This window comes from Trichosurus vulpecula, chromosome 2 (assembly GCF_011100635.1).
Source record: "Trichosurus vulpecula isolate mTriVul1 chromosome 2, mTriVul1.pri, whole genome shotgun sequence".
Classification (NCBI taxonomy): Eukaryota; Metazoa; Chordata; class Mammalia; order Diprotodontia; family Phalangeridae; genus Trichosurus; species Trichosurus vulpecula.
In genome coordinates, this window is record NC_050574.1 from 207,689,533 (window position 1) to 207,704,724 (window position 15,192).

Sequence of the window (15,192 nt, forward strand, 5' to 3'; positions counted from 1 at the left end):
CGTGTGTGTGAGAGTGGGAGGTGGTAAGGGGTTTAAAGGTAGAAGGTGGGTGGTAGGGAATGAGGAGTCCATCAGAAAGGCAGAGGTGTAGAAATTTTAAAAGGAATGATAGCCATCGAGATCTTAATCATTCCAGCTCCTCTTAAAGAATTTTTAGTGGAGTGCTACCAAATTCCATACAATTACCAGGAATGGAGACTGCTATAACCCACTATTAACCATTTATTCATTCTTTAATTAATTTATGCAAGATACAAAGCCAAATATTTGTAAGGCAGGGAGCTTATAAGCCAAAAAAATTCCCAATTTCTATGTTTAAGCAACATGTTCCTATACCGGATATAATTAGCTACAAGCAATCTAAATGTTTGTGTTTGGTGAAATAATTTTAGTTACTGAAATTCTGATTATAAAGCAGAAGAAAGGCTGAAGGGAGACCGCAGAACTGGGACAGCTTCAAAAAGTGTTGCCTAAGCTGTATAGAACATTAGCTCCTCTTAGAGATTGTGAAAAAATTTCTATAGTAGCCAAAGTAGTGAAAACGGCACCAGAGAATCATGAAGAGAGTTCAGAGACCTTCAGTTCAGACTCCTATTTTACATATGAGGAATTGTGTCCCAGAAAAGTTATGTACTGTCCAAGGTCATATAGGAGGAATACTGAGTCTAGAGTCAGGGAACTTGAATTCAAATGCTTGTTTGGCTACTACATACCTGTGTGACCTTGGACAACTTCTCTGGGCTTTAGTTTCCTCCTTTGAAAAATTAGGGGGCTGCAATAGATAATTCCCAGGTCCTTTCTAAATATATATCAATGATTTTCATGGATTAGTTAGATCTAAGTTGAATACCTCAGATATTTTAAGGTTTTAAAGGGCAGGAGCCATATCTATTTATATCTGTGGCACACTAATGTCCTTTGTAAAAAGGATAACATACAAAAATTGTCATGCTTTCTGATGTCAAATTAACTAAATGTTCTATATTTTTATCTTCTAGCAAAATACGGATACTTCTGTGGCATGTCAGAGATTACTCTGAACTTTAGATTAATTACTGTCCAGTAGACATCCTAGTGAAGCACAGGGCTTTAGCTGGATGCACTTCAAACAACAGACTGAGACCTAGTTGATGCTAGGCTCAAAGAGAATTACCTCAGTTTTGTGGGTTCATGTCTCAATTTTAAATTTGTATGTAAACATTTGTATACAAACAGCCTTGTTGAGATTCTTAATTTTTTTTCATAGTTGCTTAATTTGCATCAGTAGTCCTTTGATCATTAAGTATGCATAATTGGACATCCATAGACTTCTGTTGACCTCATTTTGCTGTGATTTGCTATTAAAATTCATTTTACAAAAGCTGATATTAAAAACTACTTGGCTGTCATGATATCATTTTAATAGACTGTCACCAGTTTTCTATTGCTTTAATGTCATAACAAACTCTAAGCATTATCATGGCATCAATAGGATGATATTATATCACATTTCAAACTTGTGCCCCTACTGTAGAATTCTTTGCAACTCTTTATAAAGCACATATTAGGTTTGAAAATATTTTATTTAAACAACAGAGGAATTTTGTTGTGTTTGGTGCTTAATAAAATGCTCTTTGATAAATTTTAAATTTTTGAAGCTAAAAAGTTCTATCCATAAAAAATAGCTGTTGGAATTCTACCACAATAGGAATAAAATATTTACAAATAAGCTGCTTTAACAATAGGATGAGAGAGGATGGGGGAGAGGATCATGCAAGATTCAGATTTTTTTATTAGTCAACCAATTGCAATCTTAAAGCATTAAGATTACATATGCATCATATTTATGTCTTACCTGATAATTAATGATCAGAGGATCATCACACTAAGTTACCTCTATTGTTTTAACTTTTAAGGAGTCTTGAATTACTTTAATGTGTTTCTGAGATACACCATATTGGAGGCAAGTTTTTTTTTAAACTAAATTCAATGCTTGCGTGTATGTGCATGTGCGTGCGTGTGTGTGTGTGTGTGTGTGTGTGTGTGTGTGTGTGTGTATGTGCCAACAATAAGTACAAGGGGATTTTGTATTTTCTGCTTCTGTCCATCAATTCTGTGATGGTAAAGATGTGTTCTGTTGCTAATATTTCTCACAAAAGCCTTCTTTTTTTCTCAATAATTTCCACTCTCAAGGACACCCTCAATGAGCACATGTTCGCATCTTCCTACAATGAGTGCAACCTCAAAGAGTGTAACCCTCGTAAAAATTATATACATGGGGAAGTAAACATATTGGTTAGTAATAGTTATATGCTCTTTGGCTTTTTTTTTGGCATGGGAGGTAGGAGATGTTTTTGTGTTTGTGTTTGCTACTGCCCTGAAAAATCTTGGGTAGAGTCCAAGTTGAAAAGGTATTTCATATAACTGGTTAAGTCTCCCAGATGCACCTGTTTGTTGATGTTAATTATGCTTTTTGATCATGCTGTGGAATGTTGTAGAGTTTCTTGTTTAAGATCCATAAATAACTCAAAAGGGTTTGGATCAACCACACATACAGGTGAGGCCAAGTAGACAAAGAATGCTTATTTCCAAATTATGACATGTTTCAACTTATAGAACTTGTCCACCAGTGTGAATATTTTGGACAAACTACAGATGAATGATAGTTTAATTCAGTGTCAAACAGGTGGAAGAAACTGGAATGGATTGCGCATAGAAAGTTGCAAAGTTTCTATAATGACTCTGAACATCTTTCTGGAAGTAAAGACCAGCTGATTAATAATAATAATATTGTACTGGTATATAGCCACAAGTCATCATGTTTCTAGAGTTTCCAAAGAACTAAAAAGTATAATTCAGATGGTAATGGAGAAGCACATAGTGGATATGAAAAAACTACAATATATTGACAACAAGGAACCAGAGTAAAAGATGTTGTCCAAGGAATCAATGATAGTATTGAGCATTTTTATAGTGCTTTTAAAGTTTGCAAAATACTTTACAGATATTATTTCGTTTAGTCCTCACAACCCTAAAAGGGTGGTACTGTTATTATCTCCATTTTTTAGATGAGAAAACTGAGATTGAAAGAGGTTAAGTGACTTGCCCAGGATCACATAGCTAGTAAATGTGTGACTCAGGATTCTAGCTCAGATGTTCCTGAGTCAAAGTCCAACATTCTATCCACTGTAGCACCAGGGTTGAGGACGTGGTGAAAGGAAGGGATAACTGATGAACAATCTATATGCTTCACAGTCATCTTTGTGATATCAAAAAAGGAAGAAGGCCTCTGGCTTACCATGTTGAATAGAACCCATCCCCTCTATGGAGAATTTATGGGGACAATTGAGTCAAGATTCACATAGGGAAGGCTTGTATGGATTGTGATCTTCCCTGAATCTTAAAATCTGTAGGATACAGAACTATTCAAATATTGAACATTTGAGTAAAATATGCACACATATACATATATAAATATATGCATAAATTTATATACACATCTACAGAAACACATGTATGTATGTATACATACATATGTACACATGTGTATATAGGTGTGTGTATATATGTATGTATACATGCTTGTGAGCTAACATACCTCAATTATGATTTAGTTCAGCCACCAGAATTCACAAAGCAATATGCTTCACGGGCAAAGGATGTTTAGATTACTTAGGAAACATAATGGCAAAGGTACATACAAAGAAGTAATTGTGCAGTGAAATAAGGCATCAGAGTTGAAGGTTTGTGATAATTAAGTGATGATTCCCAGATGCTTTTCAAAGGGCTGGGGGTCCTGTATTATTAAGTTGGCTTGTCTTCTTTTAGTCTATCTACTAAACCATACCATTCTCTTTTCAATCTTCTTCTCTTCCTATTTAAAAATTCTTCTAAGTTTGAGATGAAATTATTAATTGATCTATAGCCCCCAAAGGAAAAGATAGGACTGGCCACATCAAAATTTAGTAGGCATAAGCACTGAGATGCCAAATCACTTTGCCTTTAGGACTGTCTTTCTCAGCATGAAGGTTTTGCTCTTCATTTGGGTCAAATAGCACTTTACGGCCATTACTGCCAGTTTCCAGGGTTTTTCCATAGAGCCTTCAGCATTTTGCCCTGAGGATAGCCATCTGAGTACTGCATTGTGATTATTAACCTTTTGGATGCCTAGGATCATCATGCTAGAAAGCTCAATATTTTAAAATGTATATCAGGTGTCCTATGAAGTTTAAATGAAGAATAACCAGTGTCCATGCCTCAAAAATTATGGATTACTCTTTTTCTCAGAAGATCCTACTCTTCCTTTTCCCCAAGTTTTTAACTAAGACCATGACCCAGTGAAATAATGCAGAATTAAGGAGACCTAGGTCCCAGTGCTGGCTCTGATACACATTTGTTATATTACCATGAGATAATCACTGATCTCCTCTATATCTTTTCCATATATGGATCTCAGATTGCTGAGTTATAAAATAAGAATAAAAATCTTCTTAGGTTTATACCTTACAGAGTTAGTGGAAGATACCCAATAAACACACCTGTACCACTATCACCACTCCTACATACACATACCTATTCACAGAGACCAGCAGTCATATTACCTATTCTTCATCTTAATACAAGATGGAATTACAATTACAAAATATGTTGTCATCTTGAAGCTGTGAGATATCACATGGTCCATTAACCCAGTGGTTGAAGTAAAAATAGAATCACTAATAATGGGGGACCTTAGAGGTCATCTAGTTCAAACTGTTCCTGGAGAAGAAGTCCTATTACAATATTTTGGAAAGTATAGCCTTTACTTTGAGTCGTCCAGTGAGGATGGTCTCACTATCTCCCAGAGACCTCTTCTATTTTAGGATAACTCTAATTGTTTAGAAGTTTTTCCTTGTATTAAACGAAATATGCTAATTAAAATTAAATAGCAATAAAATATTAAAGTAAAACACTAAAGTAAAATATCCTAATATTTTCCTTTGTGAGTAAGGCTAATCCCTCTTTGATACAGCACTCCTTCGGACATGTGAAGACAGCTATAATATATGTGCCTCCAAGTATGCTGCTTAAAAAAAGCCATTTGGAACCATCACCAGTCATCTTGAGCTATGTCTTGTCACTGGACTCTGATGACTCTGGAGGAGAGAGTGAAGTTGCAGACTTTGCACAGTTCTCTCTCACTTAAGTATGATTCACTTGCAAGTCAAGACATCCTCCTCCTGATATCATTGGTCCTCTTCAGAAATGAAGAATGAATAGCAACACAATATGGTATGCTCTTGAGACCCTTCACCACCTTAGTTGTCCTTCTCTGGTTCCTCCTTAGATTATGAATGTCTTTTCTAAAGAATATTATTCAGAACTGAAAACATTATTCTAGATGTAGAACAGAGTGCCATGGCCATATGACCTCTATAGTCTTGGATACCACTCCCCTCTGTATTTTGGAGAAGCTGCCATATCACACTGTTGACTGCAGTAAAACTTCCAGATCCTTTTCATCTAAGATTGTATCTACCCTTTCCTCTGCCACCTTGTACATGAAATTTTTTTAACTTAACAGGGACTTTTGCATTTATGCCTCCTAAATTTCATCTTATTAGTCTCAATTCAGGGTTCCAGATCGTTTTGGATTCTGATTCCATCTCATGAGGCATTCATTATAAGCTCTCTAAGTTGGGTGCTATTTGTAAATTTGATAGGTATGTCAAATATGCCTGATTTGTCTGCCCTTCCTGTCTCTGATCTGCAACATCAATAAAAATATTACATGTGCTCCTAAGAGTTAAAGTCTTTGCACAAAAATTCATATTTTTTCTTCTGACAGTATCATGTGTGGACATATGACTACTTTACAAAAGTGAGTAGTAAGCATATAACTGACAAGTTTGGGGAAGTCCTCTGTCATATCTTGAAAAGATTCTGTAGGAATAGGACAGACCACTCAATGATTGTTATCAGGTTGACAAATAGCTGACTCAACACCCCTCAGGAGAGAGTTGCCAACCAGCATGCCTCATCTTTTTTTTCCTTTTACCTTAATTGTGTGATCAATAGCCTGATATATTGACATCATTGTTCCTTGGAGGATAAGCAGCTGCATCCCGCCCCCCCACCCCCCCCCCAAAGAGTAAAGCTTTCTCCTTTTTGGAGAGAGCATTCTATTATTTAACTTCAAATCTTCTTTGCTAGAAATGTGGCGCCTCTTTCCTCTATTCTCTTTGTCACATTATTCCATTTTCTGATCTACTGGCACAGAATATTCCCTTCAACCTCTTCAGAGCCCTTTTCTTCTTTGATTTTATATTGAAATCCCCCCTTTTCTGTTTGTTTTCTTTTTAAAAAGAATAATTCTATGTTCCCGGGTATCCTGGAGAGTCGAGAAGTATTTCTGGACCTTCTCTATCTGCTGTTATAATGCCCTTTGAGCATAGGTAATGATTACTTGGCCTTGGTAGAAAGAGATATATTGTACACTTTCTGGAGCTTGCTTCAGAATTCTCTCTGGTGTCCAAACTTTCTGGAAGTAAGGTCCTTATAACTTTGTTCTGTGTTACATCACAAGAAAATCAACCAATCAAACCAACCTCTTAAATATTTATTCAGTGCCTGTATTAGTGTTCTTTATTGTAGTTCTGTGACTTCAGGCAAGTACTTAATCTCTTGGTTTAAGTGTGCTCATCTGGTACATTCGAAAGTGTTGTGATGGATTTATAGTTTAGAGGACCTAGACTGGAATCCCCTTTCTGTTACTTAATGCCTGTGTTACTTTAGACAAGTCATACAGATATTGAACTTTCTAAGCCTTATTCTTCACATCTATAAAAGTGAGGATGACGAACTGGATGATCTTTCAAGTACTCTTCAGTCCTAAATCAATGATATTCTAATCTATAATATGAGAAGGTGGGAAAAGATTATCTTTAAAGTACCACCTGGCTTTAAAAGTCTTTAATTTGATGATCTTGTTAGGGTATGCTTGGCTCTTGACCTAGATTCCTTCCTATGGTTTTCTAGAAACAAATTGAAATTTGTGATTCTAGTCTCCATGTCTTACTTCCTAGGCCATATGTGGGCACTTTTTTGAATCCACAGGGATCTTCTATCTTTTCCCTGCTGCTGCTATGGAGTGAATGGCCATTGTGATAGTGGTAAAGGGGAAGGAGCACATAGGGGAACCCAATCAATTCATCTGACACTCAGACCTTGAATTATGTGGAAGACTCCCATGTGGTAAACCTTAACAGTTATCTGTGGCTTAACCTTACTCTGCCTCACCCCTCAGCTCTCAAGGGAAAATTATGTAGCTAGTGTGTACCTAGAATTATTTACCCATGTATATAGTAGTTGCTTAATAAATATTTATTGATTGTCTTGTGCATTGCAACCAGTGGATGCTAAATGAATGTTTAATTGTGCCCAGAAGATAGACATTATTGTACATTATATATAAATATATATTATATACATTAATGTGTGTGTGTATGTGTGTGTGTGCGTAGCTCTGTAATGAGTGTTATGAGAAGGTGGAAATGAATATAAGACATGGTGCCAACACTTCAAGAAATTTATAACTTGGGAATGGTTAGAATATTGCTGAACAGTAGTCTCAGAGAAGTCACTCAATGTTTTACCAAGTAGGGAAGAGATAACTATCATTCTGGAGAAACACAAAGAAGCACAGGAAAAATGAAAAAGTTTTTAGAAGAAAAATCATAATGGGAAATTTTTTGTGATTCTTGGGTTAAAACTATTCACACAGTAAAGATAATTTTCATGAAAATATTCTTATACTCAATGTTATCATTATGATATGTGAATTAGCTTCTAATTATGTAATTTCTGAGAATATATATGGATTTTTTTTGCCAATATTCTCTGTTGTACCAGGATCACTTTGCTGAAAAAGTTGTTAATTTTGTAGGCATCTAAGTAGTCAATTTTTCGTAATGACAAAATTTTAAAATTTCAAGATCAAGATTACACCCGAGGTTGTAATTTTTTTTGTAACCCACCAATGGACATATGGAAGTCTCTTAAGTACTCAAGTCACTTAAGCATCAGAGACAGTTGTAATTATATTGTAGTTCTCATGACAATGGCACTTTATGCATATATAGGAAAATGTTAATTCTTTTGGACTAATTAATTCTAAAATGAGAATCATTTGGGAACTGAAAAACAGGATAGCTTATCTCCCTCCCCTCCATTTGATTAATAAACAGAAAAAAGGAAAATAAGAACTGAATTAGCTGTGTAATTCAGTGCTTTTTAGTTTCTAATGATGGTATGTTTAAAAATACAAAGTAATTTTATTGGCAAAACAAAATATTTATCATTAAAATATTTAAGATACATATGCTTGCTATGCTAAAATAATCCTTACTACACAAACTAGTTTATATAAATATTTTAGCCTTGTGTTGAAGTCAGTATTTGATATCTCTTATGCTGTCTTTATGGACAAAATCAGGCATATGTTGGTAGTTGAACAACAATGCCCAGAGTTGAATAATGATTCAATGTTGTTCTGGAGAGAGGTCTAAAATGGTGTGTCACAGAATTTTGTCCTTGGCCTTACTGTATACTTTAACATCTGATACTATTTATAGTCATGCCAGTACTTTCCACAGTACTATGGGCATTTATTAATATTGAATTAAATTTAATCCTGGCCTCTGAACACTTCTTTACAGACCAGATTTAGGTGCAATGTAGGAATTTTTTCCTTCTGTATTTCCTCCACTTTTTGAAGGTTGAGATTGGCAAGTCAAGAATTAGTTTCTCAGAGATAGTTGGGGGCCCAGAGCCAAGATGGCGGCTGGAAAGCAGGGACTAGCATGAGCTCCCCACCGAGCCCCTCCAAAAACCTATAAAAATGGCTCTGAACCAATTCTAGAACTGCAGAACCCACAAAATAGCAGCGGGAAGCAGGGCTTCAGCCCAGGACAGCCTGGATGGTCTCTGGGTGAGGTCTATCCCGCACAGATCTGGGAGCGGAGCAGAGCGGAGTGGAGCAGAGCCCAGCATGGGTGGTGTGGCCCAACCAGAGGAGGAGCTGGGCGGAGTGGGCCCTAGTGCCCTGAATCAGTGAGCTGCAGCAGTTACCAGACTTCTCAACTCACAAACTCCAAAGACAACAGAGTAGGTTAGTGGGAAAAGCTGTTGGGGACAGAGTTTAAAAATGAATTCGCGATTCAGCCACCGCCCCGGGGGCAGCGGAGGTGGGACAGCTACAGAACTACAGCTGCAGTTGCTTCTGGCCCCAGGCCCACCTGGTGGGAGGAATTAAGCGGCAGATCAGAGCAGTAGTGAAGAGCCTGCTGAAGATCTAAGTCCAGTACGGGTTGGTGGTTCTTGGGGAAGCAGGAGTGCTGGTGTGGCAGCGCATCTGCTCAAGCTTGGAACATAGAACTCTTTAGTCTACAAGCAGTCATACTCTGCTGAAAAACTCAAGGGTCAAGTTAGTTGGCTGGGAATATGGCCAGGCAGCGAAAATGCACCCAGATTCAGTCTCAGACTCTGGAATCTTTCTTTGGTGACAAAGAAGACCAAAACATACAGCCAGAAGAAGTCAACAAAGTCAAAGAGCCTACAACAAAAGCCTCCAAGAAAAACATGAACTGGTTTCAGGCCATGGAAGAGCTCAAAAAGGATTTGGAAAAGCAAGTTAGAGAAGTAGAGGAAAAATTGGGAAGAGAAATGAGAAGGATGCGAGAAAACCATGAAAAACAAGTCAATGACTTGCTAAAGGAGACCCAAAAAATACCGAAAAATATACTGAAGAAAACAACACCTTAAAAAATAGACTAACTCAAATGGCAAAAGAGCTCCAAAAAGCCAATGAGGAGAAGAATGCCTTGAAAGGCAGAATTAGCCAAATGGAAAAGGAGGTCCAAAAGACCACTGAAGAAAATACTGCCTTAAAAATTAGGTTGGAGCAAGTGGAAGCGAGTGACTTTATGAGAAATCAAGATATTATAAAACAGAACCAAAGGAATGAAAAAATGGAAGACAATGTGAAATATCTCATTGGAAAAACCACTGACCTAGAAAATAGATCCAGGAGAGATAATTTAAAAATTATTGGACTACCTGAAAGGCGTGATCAAAAAAAGAGCCTAGATATCATCTTTCAAGAAATTATCAAGGAGAACTGCCCTGATATTCTAGAGCCACAGGGCAAAATAGAAATTGAAAGAATCCATTGATCACCTCCTCAAATAGATCCCAAAAAGAAATCTCCTAGGAATATTGTTACCAAATTCCAGAGCTCCCAGATCAAGGAGAAAATACTGCAAGCAGCCAGAAAGAAACAATTTGAGTACTGTGGAAACATAATCAGAATAACCAAAGATCTAGCAGCTTCTACATTAAGAGATCGAAGGGCTTGGAATACGATATTCCGGAGGTCAATGGAACTAGGGTTAAGACCAAGAATCACCTACCCAACAAAACTGAGTATCATGCTCCAAGGCAAAATATGGATTTTTAATAAAATAGAGGACTTTCAAGCTTTCTCAGTGAAAAGACCAGAGCTGAATATAAAATTTGACTTTCAAACACAAGAATCAAGAGAAGCATGAAAAGGTAATCAAGAAAAAGAACAAGAAAAAGAAATTGCAAGGGACTTACTAAAGTTGAACTGTTTTGTTTACATTCCTACATGGAAAGATGATGTGTATGATTCATGAGACCTCAGTATTAGGGTAGCTGAAGGGAATATGCATATGTATATATATCTTTATGTATATATATGTATATGTGAGTGTGTATGTATGTATATATATATGTGTATATATATACATATACATATGTATATATATGTGTGTGTATATATATATATATATGTATATATGTATATAGCGAGAGAGAGCAGGCACAGGGTGAGTTGAAGATGAAGGGAAGACATCTAAAAGAAATAAAATAAAATTAATGGATGAGAGAGGAATATATTGAGAGAGGGAGATAGGGAGAGACACAATGGGGTAAATTATCTCACATAAAATTGGCAAGAAAAAGCAGTTCTGTAGGAAGAGAAGAGAAGGCAGGTGAGGGGGAATGAGTGAATCTTGGCTCTCGTCAGATTTGACCTGAGGAGGGAATACCATACATACTAATTTGGGTATCTTACCCCACAGGCAAAAAGGAGGAAGAAGATAAAAAAGGGGGGATGATAGAAGGGAGGGCAGATGGGGGTGGAGGTAATCAAAAATAAACACTTTCAAAAGGGGACAGGGCCAAGAGAGAAAATTCAATAAAGGGGGATAGGTTAGGAAGGAGCAAAATATAGTTAGTCTTTCACAACATGAGTATTGTGGAAGGGTTATACATAATGATACGCATGTGGCCTATGTTGAATTGCTTGACTTCTTAGGGAGGGTGGGTGGGAAGGGAAGAGGGGAGAGAATTTGGAACTCAAAGTTTTAAAAACAGATGTTCAAAACCAAAAAAAGTTTTTGCATGCAACTAGAAAATAAGATACACAGGCAATGGGGCATAGAAATTTATCTTGCCCTACAAGAAAGGAAGGGAAAAGGGGATGGGAGGGGAGTGGGGTGACAGAAGGGAGGGCGGACTGGGGAACAGGGCAACCAGAATATATGCCATCTTGGAGTGGGGGGGAGGGTAGAAATGGGGAGAAAATTTGTAATTCAAACTCTTGTGAAAATCAATGCTGAAAACTAAACAAAAAAAAATTAAAAAAAAAGAATTAGTTTCTCTACCTTTAACAGTGAGAGACTTATAGCAGATATCCAGATAGTTGAATTCTCCCATCAGTATGATATTCTACCTCTGTGCTAGCTTTCTGATTTGCTGCTGGAACTCTTCATGTATTTCTTCCTTCTGACTATGTGGTTTATAGAATATACCCACCACAATGCTGTATCTGTTCATCTTTCCATTGGTCCTTCCTGAAATGTTCTTTATCATGCTTCTCTTTGTTTCTTAGATAGGGAGATACACACATGTATACACACACACACACATACACATACATACACAGACACTTAAATAAATAAGTAAATATATGTGTGTACATATATATATATATAGATATAAATATATACAGCTATTCCACTGCTCATTTAAAAAAGCAATTAAAAAATTGTTCGTTTTGAAAAAGATTTACTCTTCATTTGCCATATTCCAGTCATGTCATATCTTACCATCGATAAGTATATAGTCTAATTTAACTTTTTCCATAAGTAAAAATTAACTTTATTGTCCATACTCTGCACATTTTTATATAGATGTCAGAAGCCAACCAGTGGTCAAGGATGCCCCAAGAGCACCTTTCAGGTGGGGAGCTGCAAACTTTTCCCGTCCTTCAGCCTAACTTCCTTTGCTCGTTTACCTCCCACCTGGATGCTGCCCTTGTTTCTCAGTAAGGTAACAGTGGGGAACAAAGTCCTATTCCATTCTAACCCTCAATCCCTCTAAGTACTTCACATTAGTTATTGGTGAGGAACTTTTTGTCCTGCCATTGTCTTACAAGACCTTATCATCTGCCCTGCCATTTTCCTCTCTAGATTCCTGAGTTTTTTCATCTGTGTTGAAGCTGAACCCTCTTCCCTTAATGTGTTATCTTCCCTTATTTTAATGTGAGTTCCTTGCAAGTGGGGACTGTTTTATCTATTTGTATCCACAGCAACTAACACAGTTACTGACACACAGTCAACACTTAATACCCACTTTTCCATTCAATTCAGTTTAATTTCCAAATACTAGTACTTCTGCTCTATAAGACCAAATAGAAGTCTAATCCCTCTTTATGACAGGACTTCAGACATTTGAAAACTGCTAAACTGTTTCCACTCTACTTACAAATTTTAAAACTCCAAGTTAAATAGCCCAATTTTCTTCATCCTTGTATGGCACAGATTTATTTCACTTACTGTCCTATTTACCATCATCAGCACGGAGTCCATCTTGTCAATATTCCTTCTGGAATGTGACAACTAGAACTAGACCTTTTGGTCTTTTCAGACTGTAGTATTAATGTGATTGAAGATCTTCCCCACACATTCAATAGGCCTCAGGTGGGCCAAGGTGGGAAAGCCTGATTGTATCTTTGTTTGTAAGGAGGCCTAAAGCCCCTACTTACCAGGTGCTAAGCCAATGTGGGTGTGAAGCCCTCAGAGTCCTAAAGGGAGTTGCTAAGACCAGAGCCAATAGTATGTGCTCTGGGTTCTAGTCAATCAGATGAGAGCTAGGACTGTATAAAAAGAGATCCCAGAACTGAAAGCAGCAGAACTGGGACCAGCAGAATGGAGAGTGGCAGCATTCAGAAGCAGACGTCAAGAAGACATTGAGGCAGCAGACATTGAGGGAGAGCCAGCATTGAGAGAGACTGCAGAGTGGAGAGGGCAGAACAAGAGAGAGTTTCAGAGATCAAGGAACTCATAGAGACAGCAGAGCTGCAGGAGAGAGTGCTGAGCAGAGAGTTACGGTTCGTGAGTGATTGTTTACAGGAAGGCCCTAGTAGTGGGGGGAGGTTGCAGGATCTTTTGGCTCCTTGCTATAATACTTTTTTATAATTTCCTTGTTACTACACTGAGGTGGGCTTACTGATTTTGGAATATAATTGCTACTATATGGAACTGGAATTATTAGTCCTGAGATTGGATTCTCTCATGTCTAAATAAACATTATCCTTCCTCTGCCTTCTATCTAGAGAATTTCCTTTACTTCGTGATTCTGAACCATTCAGACATGTTCATGGTCATCTTTGAGGTAATGAATTTTGCCCTACTGCTATATAGACAAGCTGCATTCTGGCAATATTTCCACAAAATTGCAAAAATTGGCCTTACTAAAGCAGAAACTTACACTTCTTCCTTTAAAAAAAAACCTCTGTTTTTTTATCAGTGTTATTTGTTTTTTTACATCATCAGAGTTTTCCCCAATCTCCTTCCCTTATTCTCCCCAGAGAAATGCCCCATTGTGTTATTGTGTATAGTGTTCTCTTGACTCTACTTACTCTTTGCATCAATTCATATAGATCTTTCCATGCTTCTCTCGTATGCATAATTTTTTACAGCACAATAATATTCCATTATGTCAATACATCACAATTTGCTTGACCATTCCCCAACTGATGAACATTGACTTTGCTTCCAATTCCTTGAAATTACAAAAAGTGCTGCTAAAAATATTTTGATGTATTTAGGGACTTGCTTCTTATCGAAGGCTTCTTTGGGGCATAGACACAATAACAGAATCTCTGGTTCAAAGGACCTGAATATCTTATTCACTTTATTCACATAATTCCAAATTGCTTTCCAAAAATGGTTATATCATTTCATAGTAGTGTACCTGTCATTATATAATGTACCCAACATTGAGTATTGTCATTATCTGTCATCTTTGAGAATTTGTAGGGGGTGAGGTGAAACCTCAGGGTTGTTTTGATTTGTATTTCTCTTATTAGTGATTTGGGATATTATTTCATGTGGTCATGAATATTTTGCAATTCTTTTGGGAAATGTTTGTTCATATTTTTTGACTACTTTATTGGGGAATGGTTATTAGTTACACACACTACATATATATGCATGTATATATATTCACATACATTTTCAAATGTGTGCATATATTTTTATTAATTGTTTTTGTATCTAGGATACTAAGCTCTTATTAAAGAAATCTGATACAAAGTTTTGGCTCTTTTCCCCCATTCGATTACTTCTTTACTTATCCTAGGTGCACTAATTTTGTCCATGCAGAAGCTTTTCAGTCAGGTACCTAATCAAAGTCATCTATTTTATCTAATTGTCTCTATTTCTTATTTGGCTAAAGCTATATTTCTTACTTATAGCTGTAAGAGATGTTTCTTAGATGTTTTACATTATTTAATTTTTTTCATAATATGATCTTTAATATTAATGTTGCATATCCATTTAGAATATATTATGTAATGTCATGTAAAATGTTGATCTAAGCCTAATTTCTGCCAGACTGATTTTTAGTTTTCCCTGGGAGTTAAAAAAAAACAAGATTTTTCCCTCAGTAATTTATGTTTTCAACATGATTAAACATTGGTTCATTTAATTCCATTGTTTCTGAGTCTTTCTTGTTTAATTTGTTCTCCCTTTCTCTGTCACTCTTTCTCCTCTCCTCCCCTCCCCTCCTTCTCCCCTCCCTGCCCATCCTCCTCCTCCTCCTCTTCCTCCTCCTCCTCCTCCTCCTCCTCCTCCTCCTCCTCCTCCT